At 40.6% G+C, this 14,468-nt stretch overlaps 1 non-coding gene across 1 annotated transcript; it reads left to right on the top strand.

Annotated features, from left to right (window-relative positions):
- Positions 1-12,915: 12,915 nt before the first annotated feature.
- On the top strand, positions 12,916-13,022 carry LOC145633277 (small nucleolar RNA R71). The gene has a single exon (XR_014112612.1). It is a non-coding gene; the product is annotated as a small nucleolar RNA R71 (small nucleolar RNA).
- The last annotated feature ends 1,446 nt before the right edge of the window (positions 13,023-14,468 follow it).

The following is a 14,468-nucleotide window of genomic DNA, read 5'->3' as shown; positions in this document are numbered from 1 at the left end:
AGAACTAATAGGTAGAGCATTACTGTAGGCGTTAGCTCAAAGAGTCGACAGGCGCGCCGAACCTTCAGGATCAGGCACTTCTTGAATGGGAGCAAATACGGTAGTTAGTGCGCTTACTAACTTACCGGACAGTTATGGTGTCGAATCCATCCCCTGTATAAAGAAGCGACGAGACGATGTCGCACCTATGTAGTCACGTGCCCCCAGTCCTGAGACAAGTGTACTCATCTTGTGGACAAAACTGATGAGAGAGTTGCTGACTTTCTTCCCCTCACTGAATTTGGATATATGCCTCCAGTCCTGAGACATGTATTTTTATCTTGTGGACGTCCGGCTCGAATACCGGACCCGACTCGAATACCGGACCATTTCGGCTCGAATACCGAAAACCCCCTTTTTCATCTTTTACTTTGTTAAAGTCAGGCTAAAGTTTCAATGACATTTCGAGGGACTTTAGACCAACGATGACACGATTGAGAGGAAATCTTCCCCTTTTATTCTTTTAAAACCGATTTCTTTTCATGACCTGACATCACCCAGAATACTTTTACTTGTAAGAACGTTCTACGATTGCAAAGGATCAATCTAGATTCTTTAGCACGTTAAGACTAGGAAGGAATTTTTCTAGCCTCAATAGCTACTTGTTTTAAACACTTAGCGAACCAAGTATTGTTTCGACATCCTTAAACGTTACTGAAAGATTTTCTATCCTTAGAGAACTTCGCAGAATGAGTCTCGGATTTATTTCCTTGGCTACTTTGATCATCGTCTATTCTAGACTCGATCAAAGTGGGGGCTAACTGTAGACATCTATTTCTGGCCTCCTGTCCCGACAGGAAGTGCAATGACGATAAATAAATCCATCTTCGTGTTGGATCAAAGTGAAGAATACTTATGGATAACTGGTTAAGCCACAAAACACAAAAGACTAGCCCAAATTAAAGAAAAGCCAAAACAAAGGTCCAATTAACTAAACCCGATCATAATTAGGATTAAGCCCGTGCTTAAACCCTAATAATGACGGATTTAGGAGCGCCTAGGTTAAAACTTAGTGCTGCCGCAGGAAAAGCCGCGCGCATCTGACAAAGTCGCGCTGGGCTGCCGCGCGCAACTATTTCAGTTGCGCGCGACACCTAGAGTTACGCTGCGGAAGATTTGTAATTATTCGGAAATTATACAGAAAATATAAAATCGAATCTTACCATAAAGTCGCGCACAAGACCAATAGTTGCGCTACACATAGCAGCGCAACTCTATAACTTGCGTTGGGTTGCCGCGTGCAACTTCATCTGTTGCGCGCGACACCTGCTGCGGCAGAAAGTTTAAAACCCTAAATCTAATCCTTCTCTATAAATACAAGCTTAAACCGAGGCTTCAACAGATAGAAATTAACCTAAAAACTGTGGAGAAATAACTTGTGAACTTGTGCAGCCTAGCCTTCTTGTCCTAAACACTCACCCTTTCGTTACTTTGTTACTACGGTGGAGGTTCCCCAACAAGAAGGTGTCCATAAGTGTTCTAAACGAAGAACTAACAAAGAGAAGTGGTAAATTCCCAAGCACTTAGTTAAATCACCTTTATTTTCTTGTTTAAAAGGACTTTAATAAATTAATTAGTGTTATTTGATCACTTTTAAAATAATTAATTAATCAATTCCATATAGTATTTTGCGTTAAATAAAGGCTAGAATTCAATTAAATAATTGTTGGTTGATCACCTAAGCCAAGGCGAATCTTATTTATTCATTGTTCTTTCATGAATTTAATTAAATAAGAATAACGACTTTGCAATGTAATTCGTACGTGAATTAATGTTTGTACAGAAAATCAACTAACATAGTTTTAGGTATCACGTTGCATATATTGTTTGGTGATGAAATTATGAAAAAGGAAGAGCTAGTAGAGGCTGTAATAGGGCTAGGATGACGATTCCCCTCTAAAAGGAACGTTATCTTAGTACCCTCACTCCCGAACTCATTTCTAGTTTATAGACAAATTTGGGCATGGGTAAACTTATGATTTGTGCTAATTATTCCATGAACTCCACATAGAAGAAAAGCAGGTGATAGGCCATCATCGAGCCTACCAAAGATAAAGTCCTATCTTGGTCTCACTAGCTAATAGCAAGGGTAAGAAAGGGTCGAACCCAAGAGAGGCGTTGAATCAACCACCGAAATACTACCGCATAAATAAGCTAAATGAAGTCGAAATTGGTTTGGTTTTATGTAACAAGTGCTAGTTTAAGTCAACTAAAGCTAGGGGGAGATTAACAATATTTAGAGAGTTCTAGGGCTTGGGATATACCACTCAATTTCGTCACAAATCACAATTAGCAAGTAGCAAACAATGGTAATTAAAGGGGATAATATAGGGGAAGTCATCTAAAGCACCCAACTACTCTCTCAAGCTAGAGGGATTACTTGAATTATGAATACAACCTACTCTCGTGGTTACAAAGCATAAAACAAGTATTAAAGCATAATCACGATGACAAAAACATTCCCTTGACTGGAAATTCCTATTCTCATGGTATTTCAAGTCAATTAAGCATAAGGGAGCTAACTCAAGTTCATCTCTCGATCCTTCGTTGAGAAAGCTTAGATAATAGTTCTAGCAATGACCATATACAAGAACTAAGCAATTAAACCACTTAAGCTCAACTAATTAATACCCAACAATTACCAAATTAACACATGCATCAAGTAATTAGTGACTACATTGAGGGTTTTACCCAAACCCTATAAAATTAGACTACTCACAATCCATGGAGATTAAAGCAATTAAGGATTTCAAGTAACTCATGAACAAGAATTAACTAAAGATTAAGCTAAATAACAATCTAAGCATACAAGAATTAAGCAAGATAATTAACAATCAAAGCAATTAAAATGGAAGAGAAGAGTGAGAAAATGTTACTAGAAGCTTCAACTTGAATATCAATGGTGGAACTTGTCTTCTACAATGATTGAGAATGAAATTTCCAAGCTAATAATTATAATCTAACTAATGATTTGAGAATATTTGTGTTTCTACAATTGCAAACTAAGAGGAAGCACTAAAAACTTGGATGTCGTACAAATGAGCTCCCAAGGTTATTTATAAAGACCCCCAAATAAAAAGGACGAAGAAAACAAGAGTCGGGCACGGCTACAGGTCAGCACGGACGTGCTGAGGTTGGTACGGACGTGCTGAGATTGGCACGGGCGTGCACCTGGGAGGCAGAAGGTACTGTTTTAGTTAGGGCATCTCGCACGGACGTGCTGATATTGGCACGGGCGTGCACCTGGGAGGCAGAAGGATCAGTTTTGGCTGAGCAACCTGCACGGACGTGCAGGATCAGGCACAGACGTGCTGAATATCCTGCACGGACGTGCTGGGTTCTGCACGGACGTGCAGGCCTTGAAAGCAGTAGGCAGTAGCTTCTGGTCGTGCTGGAACACTTCTGCACGGACGTGCCATACATTGCACGTCCATGCAGACTCTCTAAGGCCTCTATCTTCACTTTTCTTCGGTTTTGCTCCATTGTTTCGGCTTCTAACCATGGTTTATCATCCAAATGCCTCAAATGGTCGTCTTTGAACCTAAAAACCCGACAAAAACACTAACAACCCGTGAAGCAAGGGATACACTAAAGTTGAACAAAAATAGAGTAAAAGTGAACCAAAATGTCAATATACCAAGTAAACAAGGTTCGAAATCACTCTAAAATCGTATCAAATAACAAGTTATCAAATCCCCCCAAGCTAAGCTTTTGCTAGTCCTCGAGCAAAAAAAACATGTCAAATCAAGAACATGTCAAATCAAGAAGGAAGATTACTTGCTAATGATCAAACCAAGAAAAGATACTTAAAGAGAAAACACAAACACAAATCCGCATGGCAAGAACCATAAACACTTTTAGCACAAGTGAAAAGCAATTTGAACCCCTAAGTCGCCTAAGAGGACGAGTTTTTATCTCGTGAGGGTTTCCCTTGAGCTTAACCCACAACTCACACAAACCATGCCAAAATTGTCATAACACATCATCATCATCAAGGTGATCAATTCACACCAAAACCAATGTTTTTATTGCCCAAGTCAACTCATCGGGATATAAATCACAAGCAAGACAAGTGAGCGACTTTCAAGAATTACCGATCATACAAATGTGCACATGAGTTGGGGGTAGAGAGGAGAATTAAGCAAGGTTGCACTAGGATACTTCCTTATACCTTTTACTAGTTCATTAGAGCACGTCTAGATATTCCAAAGTTGCAAAAAGCCCTCCTTCGGTTATAAAATCTCAAAATGCAAGTCCACATCCCAAAATACACTCCCAGTCCCCTTTAACTACACTCTAACTCGGAAATTTACACAAGAAACATCAAAATAGACAATGTGTGGGAGGCATCCACAATTTGACCTCTATAGAAGAAAAAGTGAAAACTTTGAGAAATTTGGAGGAGTTTTTGATCTCCTTTTCTTTTTCTATTTTTTTTTTTTTTTTAACATTCATTGCCCTCACCTCTTTTAACTGTGAGCGGCTCTTTCTTTTATTCGATACATGTGGCTTATTATGCCACTTATTACACAAGATACAAATAGAACCAATTTCCTAATAGAGTTTCATTTAGGGGGAGGAGGGGAGGAACATCAAGGGCACAAGGGACCGCAATTCGATTCAAACATATCCTACTTTGGGCAAATTTGAGAATATCCTATACTAGACGTGCAATTGAGCATTCATCGGTTTTCATTTCATATACTCTAATGCAATCAAGAATAATAAGCCTCTAAATGACCCCAACTCTTGCACACACGCTTCTAAAAGAACTTTTACTCATCACTCAAGAGTCAAGCAAGCAAATCATATAAGCATCGTCATTTGAGTCTCATCCAAGGGATTTTTTTTTTTTTTTTTTTTTTTAAGCACAACTATACATCTAAATAAATAAAGAGAGAAGAGAAGAGAAGTATTCACATATTAAGAGATTTGGATTTAGGGTGTTGGATTTCAAAGGGAGCAAATTTGGATGTTTAGGGGTTTGGATGCTAGGGGAAGGAACAAACAACATGCAAGGTTTATACCAACAAGGACATACAAGAACCAACATATGAACCAAAGAGAAAGACTCCCCCCAAGCTATCATAAACATTGTCCCCAATGTTAAAACAATTAAAGCATAAGAAGGGGAAGAAAGAGAACTAACTCATTAGCTCGGGCCTCCTTGGGAGCTTGAGCCCCCGGGGTACTAATGTCGGTAGACGTTCCGGAATTCACCCAATTCCGATCAAAGATCCTCAAAGCTTGTCCTCATATTGTCATAGGAGGACCTCATGTCTTCGTGAGACTTTCTCATAGTCTCGAACTCGGTGGACATGCGGTTGAACCCGGCATTCATCATCTGCATTTGTTGCTCAAAGGAAAGGGGCGGGTTGCCCTCACCCATGCCTTGAACTTGGTACCCTTCTTGGTACCCTTGTTGGTGCTCATATTGTTGTTGTTGTGGTTGTTCTTGCTCTTGCTCTTCTTCATCATCACCGGGAATCCAAGGGTGGTCCCTCTCGAAGACCCAGTTGCTCTCGTCGTAGATGTAGGTCCGCTCCGGATCGGGGAGGTAGGCATAGGGGTGGCCACTCACTTGCCACAAGTAAGGATGTGGCCCTTCCACATCCGCAACCCATCTCATGATCCTAAGCGACTGCATGTCTAGTTGCATCGGCCTGGGCAAACCTGCTCATCTGCAAAATCAAGGTTAAGAGCAGAAGCAATAATAGTGATCATGCCGCCTATGGTGATGTTGCCGGACCCAGTGGCAACATCCTCTAGGTGATCGACAAACCAAGCCCCTACATCTAGGGCCGTACTACCCTCGCTCAAGTGCCATAGGAAGTGAAGCTCCCTAGTGGACACTACACCCGAACTATCACCTCTAGCGAACGTCGTGTTCGCTATGGTGCGCTGTGACATCCTAAAGGCAGGGTGGATTATGGTCGTAGCTTTATCAGTCCTAGGGTTGTAGTCGAAAAGGCCAGTGATCTTCCTCCAAAACTCACCCGTACAATAGTTACGGGGGGGCCTATCCTTTGGTCCTATGGTGCCGTTAATTGGCCACCCAAAAGCTTGGTTCACCCTCTTTATATTCAAGTTGTGTTGGGTGTTCATGAGTTGGAAGGTAAGGCGGCGGGGGGATCTATTATTATCTCGTTGCACTTGAAGGGTGGAGAGGAATTCAAGTGTCAACCTTTTGTAGGTCGGGGCGCTTAAATCTAGCCAATTTCCTAAGCCACAGCCCTCGAAAAGCATCCTAACATCGTCCCCTACCCCTAAAGCCTCGGCAACACTCTCGTCATAGAACTTTGTAGGTCGAACTCTCCTCCTACTTATTCTTATATAGTTATTCAAGAATGTTGGGTCATTGAACACGATTCCCATGGTGTCCACTTGTGGTGGATCAACGGGAGGAGGAGGAGAGGGGTTGCGGTACCTAGCATCCGTGTTTCTAGGTCGATTTCTTCTAAACATGGTCGGTCTTAATGTAATGCAATCAAACAAACCAAGACAAAATAATCACCTCGCAACCACACAAAGAGACTAAGTCCGCAAATCGACCAACCAAAGCTCAAACAAGGCCAATGGACACAACACAATCAAGTCAAGTTCTAAGTCTCCCACCTAAAACAAGCAAATCACCAAGCAACAAAGACCACTTCAATAATGCATCTACAACAATTTTGTATCGATTTCATGCAACATTATCAAACAAACCAACACAACAATCCACCTAAACAAGCATGTTCTTCCTTCATAAAAATCAATTTTTCAACCTCACTTACAAAAAATCCAATTCTCAAAACACACCAAAATTCATTCAAACTCAATAATTCTTTTCAATTATCAACTATCAATCACTCACAAACAATTCAAACAAACTTTCTCAAGCAATTTCATGCAAAAATTCAAGGAATAACATGAAATTAGTAAAAGGGAGGAACGATTATACCGAGCTTATCGTGGGTGTAAAACCCGCAAATGAACCTTTCTAACCTTCCTCTTGCTTGCTTGCACTTACTCCTTCAACCAATTGTCTTGAACTTCAACTCCAAAGAAAACCCCCAAATTGATTTTTCAAGGTTAGGGTTTGAGTATTTTGGGTGATTTTTGGGTTTGAATGTGAGAAAGAAGTAGTAGATTGTGAAAAATGTTGAAATGGAGTGAAGATTTTGGAGAAAATTGTTGAATTTGGGTGAGAATTTGGGTGAGAATGGAGAATTTAGTGGGTTTTGAAGGAGGAAGTTAGAATTTTAGAGAGAGGAGGAGTGAGAATCGTGAGATAGAGAGTGTGAGGGAGTAAATTTTTTTTTTTTATGTTATAACCGTGATGCTGCCAGTCAATTTCGGGGCGGCACGGACGTGCAACAATTGGCACGGACGTGCAGACTCAGACAGAAGCTTGAATAAGACACTGACTTGTTTGGCACAGACATGCAGAATTCGGCACGGACGTGCAACCTCTGACAGAAACTTAGTTAACATACTGACTTGTTCAGCACGGACGTGCAGGACTTGGCACGGACGTGCTTAGCCACCTTGCACGGACGTGCTTAATTTGGCACGTCCATGCCAATCTGAAGAAATTTAATTCTAAGTTTCTAATTGCTTCTGACTGCCTCTGCACGGACGTGCGATACTCTACACGTCCGTGCAGACCTGATGCTGCACGATCCTCTTTTTTTTTTTTTTTTTTTTGAATAATAGTAATAGTAAGGCATAATAATAATAAAATTATTATCATTATCATTATTATTATTATTATTATTATTATTATTATTATTATTATTATTATTATTATTATTATTATTATTATTATTATTATTATTATTATTATTATTATTATTATTATTATTATTATTATTATTATTATTATTATCTATTACTTCACTTCCACAAAAACCTTTTCTTACTTTTCTTTTCATCAACACCTACAAAAGACATTTGAGAGAAAAGTTAGTAATAGTAAGAGTGATGGAAATTAAATAATAGTTTGTGAGAGAGAGAGAGAGTTGAGAAACTCGGGTTGCCTCCCGGAAGCGCTCTTTTAACGTCACTAGCTTGACGACATTGCGAGATCAATGAGAGTAGGGAACATCAAACTCATCAAGGTGAACAACCTTGGCTTCCTCATGCACAAAACCGTCAAAGTATGCCTTAAGCCTTTGGCCATTCACCTTGAACGGTTCACCATTGTTATTTGAGATTTCTATCGCTCCATATGGAAACACCTTCTTAACGGTGAAAGGTCCACTCCATCTTGACTTAAGCTTACCCGGAAACAACTTCAACCGGGAATTGAAAAGTAGGACCTTATCACCTTCCTTAAACTCCCTTTTGCTAATATGCTTGTCATGCCAAGCCTTGGTCTTTTCTTTGTAAATCCTTTCACTCTCATATGCATCCATTCTTAATTCTTCCAAGGCGTGGAGGTCAAGCAACCTCTTCTCACCGGCGCTTTGAAGGTCGAAGTTCAATGTTTTGATAGCCCAATGAGCCCGATGCTCAAGTTCTACCGGCAAATGGCATGACTTCCCATAAACAAGCTTGTATGGTGTGGTGCCAATAGGAGTTTTGAACGCGGTGCGATAGGCCCATAGAGCATCATCAAGCTTTGTAGACCAATCTTTTCTAGACCTATCCACCGTTTTCTCAATGATCATTTTTACCTCCCGGTTTGAAATTTCAGCTTGACCACTTGTTTGGGGGTGGTAAGCTAATGACACCTTGTGCCTCACACCATATTTCTCAAGGAGAGCTTGAAAGGATCGCTTTGCAAAGTGTGAACCTCCATAACTAATCACAGCCCGGGGCACTCCAAACCTTGGGAAAATTACTCTTTTGAAGAGCTTGACCACAACCTTAGCATCATTAGTAGGAGATGCAACCTCTTCCACCCACTTTGATACGTAATCGACGGCCACTAGAATGAACTTGTTCCCAAAAGAGCTCGGGAAAGGCCCCATAAAATCGATGCCCCATACATAAAAAATTTCAAGTTCAAGGATGTTGTTCAAAGGCATTTCATTTCTTTTTGAAATATTACCGGTTCTTTGACACCGGTCACAAGCTTTCACCATGCCCCACACATCTTTTAACATTGTTGGCCAAAAGAAACCGCATTGCAATATTTTCGCCAAGGTCTTGTTGGCACTCATATGTCCTCCACAAGGTGAGGAGTGACACATTGTGACAACATCTTCAATTTCATTATCCGGGACACACCTTCTAAAAAGGCCATCAACACCTTGTTTGAAGAGCAAGGGGTCGTCCCAAAAGTATTGGTGAACATCATGAAGAAACTTCCGTTTTTGTTGATAGGAGAGGTCGGGAGGGAGAATAGAGCAAGACAAGTAGTTTGCAATGTCCGCAAACCATGGTGCCGGTGCTTGGAGAATAGCAAATAGTTGATCATTCGGGAATGAATCGTCGATTGGCAAGTTATCAAGATCGCCTACAAGGATAGGCAACCGTGAAAGATGATCGGCCACCACATTTTCGGCACCCTTCTTGTCCCTAATCTCAATGTCATAGTCTTGTAAGAGCAAGACCCACCGTATCAATCTTGGCTTTGGTTCCTTCTTGGACAAGAGATACTTCAAGGCCGCATGGTCAGTGAAGACTATGACTTTAGATCCCAACAAGTATGACCTAAACTTCTCAATTGTGTGAACAATGTCTAAAAACTCCTTTTCTGTGGTTGTGTAATTCCTTTGTGCATCATCCAAAGTTTTGCTAGTGTAGTAGATAGCATGGAGCTTCTTATCCTTCCTTTTTCCAAGAACGGACCCAATGGCAAAATCCGATGCATCACACATAAGCTCAAAAGGAAGCTCCCAATTAGGGGGTTGAATGATAGGAGCCGAAATCAATGCCTCCTTCAACCTATCAAATGCTAGCAAACAATCATTAGTAAACACAAAAGGGGCATCCTTTACCAACAATTGAGTGAGCGGCTTTGCGATTTTTGAAAAATCCTTTATGAACCGGCGATAAAAACCCGCGTGTCCAAGAAAGCTCCTTATCCCCTTCACATTTGTAGGGGGTGGGAGGCGCTCAATGACCTCAATTTTGGCACGATCTACTTCAATGCCCCTACTAGAAATTACATGACCAAGAACAATTCCTTCCTCTACCATGAAATGACATTTTTCCCAATTCAAAACCAAGTTCACCTCTTGACATCTTTTCAATACTTCAATCAAATTTGAAAGGCAAATGTCAAAAGATGAACCAAAAACAGAAAAGTCATCCATGAATACTTCAATTGATGATTCAAGCATGTCGGAAAAAATAGACATCATACACTTTTGGAATGTGGAAGGTGCATTACAAAGTCCAAATGGCATCCTTCGATAAGCAAAGGTGCCAAAAGGGCATGTGAATGTAGTCTTCTCTTGATCCTCGGGTTGGATTGGGATTTGGAAGAATCCCGAGTATCCATCCAAGAAACAATAGTGACTATGTGATGCTAGTCTTTCCAATATTTGATCGATGAAGGGGATTGGGAAGTGGTCTTTCCGGGTGGACTTATTCAATTTTCGATAATCAATACACATCCTCCACCCGGTGACCGACCTCGTAGAAATGGTCTCACCCTTATCATTCTTGATGATGGTCATGCCTCTTTTTTTAGGCACAACTTGAACCGGGCTAACCCACTTACTATCAAAGATAGGGTAGATTATGCCCGCTTCAAGAAGTTTTAAAACTTCTTTTTTCACAACTTCCTTCATGTTTGGATTGAGCCTTCTTTGGTGCTCAATCGAGGAAGCATGATAATCATCAAGTAAAATCTTATGCATGCATATAGTAGGACTTATCCCCTTAATGTCATCAATTTTGTACCCAATGATACCTCTATACTCCCTTAAAACAACTAGAAGTTTCCCAAGAGAGGTATCATCAAGTTTATCATTGACAATAACGGGATAACTCTCACTATCATCAAGAAAAGCATATTTAAGTAAAGGAGGAAGGGGTTTAAGTTCAACCTTGTGAGGAGGCGTAGTCCTCTCCTCTTTTACCTCCACATTAAGCACTTCCACTTTCTTTTCGTTGTGGACTAAAGGTTGGTTGAGCAAAAGATCATACCCCCTCGTTTCTTCACCTTCCTCAACTAAGCCTCCCGTTAGGATAGCTTGTAAAGGATCTCCTTCAAACAAATTTTCTTGGGACTTCTCTAAGTCCCTTTCCAATGTATCAACTCTATGAACTTCATCATACAATGGCTTTTTCAATGTTTGTGGAAATGAGAATGATATTTTCTCATCTCCCACATTCAAGGTCAATCTTCCTTTCTTCATATCAATCACAACACCCGCGGTGTTCAAAAACGGTCTTCCCAAGATTAGGGGCACCGTAGTATCTTCTTCCATTTCCATTACCACAAAATCACATGGCACAAATACTCTTCCAACTTGAACCGGTACATCTTCAAGAATTCCCATAGGTAGCCTAACCGTGCGGTCGACCAATTGTAAGGACATCCTTGTTGGCTTCAAGTCTCCCACTTTCAAACTCTTAGCAATATAATAGGGCATCAAACTCACACTTTCCCCAAGATCACATAAAGCATCCATAGCCTCTAAGTCTCCAATCTTCACCGGTATTGCATAGCTACCGGGGTCACCAAGCTTTTGAGGGAGCTTGTTTTGAATGATTGCACTCACCTCCTTAGGAAGGGAGATGGTTGCACTCTCTTCAAGCCTACTCTTGTTGGATAAAAGATCCTTCAAAAATTTTGCATATGTAGGCATTTGTGACATAGCATGAAGAAAGGGGATATTCACTTGAAGTCCTCTCATGACTTCAAGAAAGTTTGAAAACTTTTCATTCAATTTCTTTTCAACAATCCTATGAGGGAATGGAATGGGAGGCTTGTATACTTTCATGGGGGGCTTTTCTACCTTTTCCTCATCTCCCTCATTCTTACTTTGTGGCTCCTTTCTCTCAACATCAACTATCTCATTTTCAAACTCATCCTCATTTGTCACCACAACTCCCTCATTTCTCTTTTGTGGCTCCTCTTCACTCATAATCGGCCCTTCATAACCTCTCCCCGCTCTCAAAGTAATGGCCTTAGCTTTCTCTTTTGGGTTCACAACCGTTGAGCTTGGGAAGTGACCACTAGGATTGGAGGATGAACTTCCAACTTGTTGCGCAATTTGAGCCAATTGATTCTCAATTATCTTGTTGTGTGCTTGAAGTTGTTGGATGTTCGCTTGCATATCCGCATTGCTTCTTCCTTATTGTGTAATGAAGGTTTCAAGTGCGGCTTCAAGGCTAGATTTTTGAGGAGGTGGAGGAGCGGGTTGGTTATATTGTTGCCTTTGTTGGTTTTGGCCCCTTTGGTTAGGGTGACGGTAAGGAGCTTGTTGGTTTTGTAGATGAGATTGATTGTATTGATTTTAAGGGGGGCCTTGATTTTGTTGTTTCCAACCCGTGTTTTGTTGGGGTTTCCAACCTTGATTGTAGGGTTGAGAGTATTGATCGTTTCTTTGCCCGATAGCCGCAGCTTGTTCTTGGTTAGTTGAGTTGCAATAGGAGGACAAGTGATCATTTCCTCCACAAGTTTCACAAGACATGACTTGTTGTGAAGAAGAGCTTGGAGATGTAAGGGTGGCTTGATCTAGCTTGTGAGCTAGCATGTCAAACTTTGATGCAATAAGGTCTATTGCACTAAGGTCGTGGATTCCGCCCTTCTTTGATTGAGGTTGTCGTCTATCACCTCCGTATGCATAGTGCTTTGCCACTTCTTCAATCATCTTGTATGCATCATCCACCGATAGCTTTTTAAGGCTACCACCGGCCCCGTTATCAAGGTTGGCCCTTGAAGTAGGAGTAAGACCATCATAAAAGCTTTGAACAATGATCCATGATGTGAAACCATAGTGTGGGCATTTTCTAGTGTAGTCCTTGAAACGCTCCCAAGCTTCACTTAAGGTTTCATCAATCTCTTGGTTGAAATTAGTGATTTTCCTTCTTAGTTCGGCGGTCTTTTCGAGTGGACAATACTTTCCAAGGAAAGCTCTAGTAACTTCATCCCATGTGGTCAATGATCCCTCTTCTACCGTTCTCAACCAATGCTTTTCTTTGTCACGGAGGGAGAATTGAAACATGTGCATACGGATGAACTCTTCCGTAATGTTGTTTTGCTTTATGGTTGTGCACAATTCGAGAAAGTTGTCCAAATGAGCAAAAGGACACTCATGAGAACTCCCACCAAATTGATCACTTTGTATCATATGGATGAGTTGAGGTGAAAGTTCAAAATTATTTGCATTCGTAGTAGGGGGACGTATGCCACTCCGAAGTGTGAAGGCATTGGGGTGGTCATAATCCCGTAACAATGGTGGAGGAGGATCGTTATCACCCATGTTATCTTCTTCGTTGGCTGCAAAGATTTCCACCGGATCGAAATCCGAATATACAATAGAGAACTCGGGTGTACCTTGCAAAAGCCTCCTCACGTTTCTCAAAGTCCTATTTAACTCTGGATCAACGGGAATAAGCGGTGATTGCTTACTCTTCCATGTCATGCAAGGTCAAACAAAGCTAAGAAAAACGTTAGCAATGACTATCACAAGTTGAAAACACAAATATACAAAAATAAATAGGAAAAATTATAATACAAATATACACACTTAGACTCATTCAACAATAATACATTCAATGTGACTTTGCCTCCCCGGCAACGGCGCCAAAATTTAATAGGTCGTCGTCGAGCCTATCAAAGATAAAGTCCTATCTTGGTCTTACTAGCTAATAGCAAGGGTAAGAAAGGGTCGAACCCAAGAGAGGCGTTGAATCAACCACCGAAATACTACCGCATAAATAAGCTAAATGAAGTCGAAATTGGTTTTGTTTTATGTAACAAGTGCTAGTTCTAGTCAACTAAAGCTAGGGGGAGATTAACAATATTTAGAGAGTTCTAGGGCTTGGGATATACCACTCAATTTCGTCACAAATCACAATTAGCAAGTAGCAAACAATGGTAATTAAAGGGGATAATATAGGGGAAGTCATCTAAAGCACCCAACTACTCTCTCAAGCTAGAGGGATTACTTGAATTATGAATACAACCTACTCTCGTGGTTACAAAGCATAAAACAAGTATTAAAGCATAATCACGATGACAAAAACATTCCCTTGACTGGAAATTCCTATTCTCATGGTATTTCAAGTCAATTAAGCATAAGGGAGCTAACTCAAGTTCATCTCTCGATCCTTCATTGAGAAATCTTAGATAATAGTTCTAGCAATGGCCATATACAAGAACTAAGCAATTAAACCACTTAAGCTCAACTAATTAATACCCAACAATTACCAAATTAACACATGCATCAAGTAATTAGTGACTACATTGAGGGTTTTACCCAAACCCTATAAAATTAGACTACTCACAATCCATGGAGATTAAAGCAATTAAGGATTTC

The sequence above is a fragment of the Chenopodium album genome, chromosome 5, assembly GCF_948465745.1.
Source record: "Chenopodium album chromosome 5, dcCheAlbu1.1, whole genome shotgun sequence".
Taxonomy (NCBI): Eukaryota; Viridiplantae; Streptophyta; class Magnoliopsida; order Caryophyllales; family Amaranthaceae; genus Chenopodium; species Chenopodium album.
The sequence above is the reverse complement of the archived record's forward strand: the minus strand, read 5'-3'. Positions and strand labels throughout refer to the sequence as shown.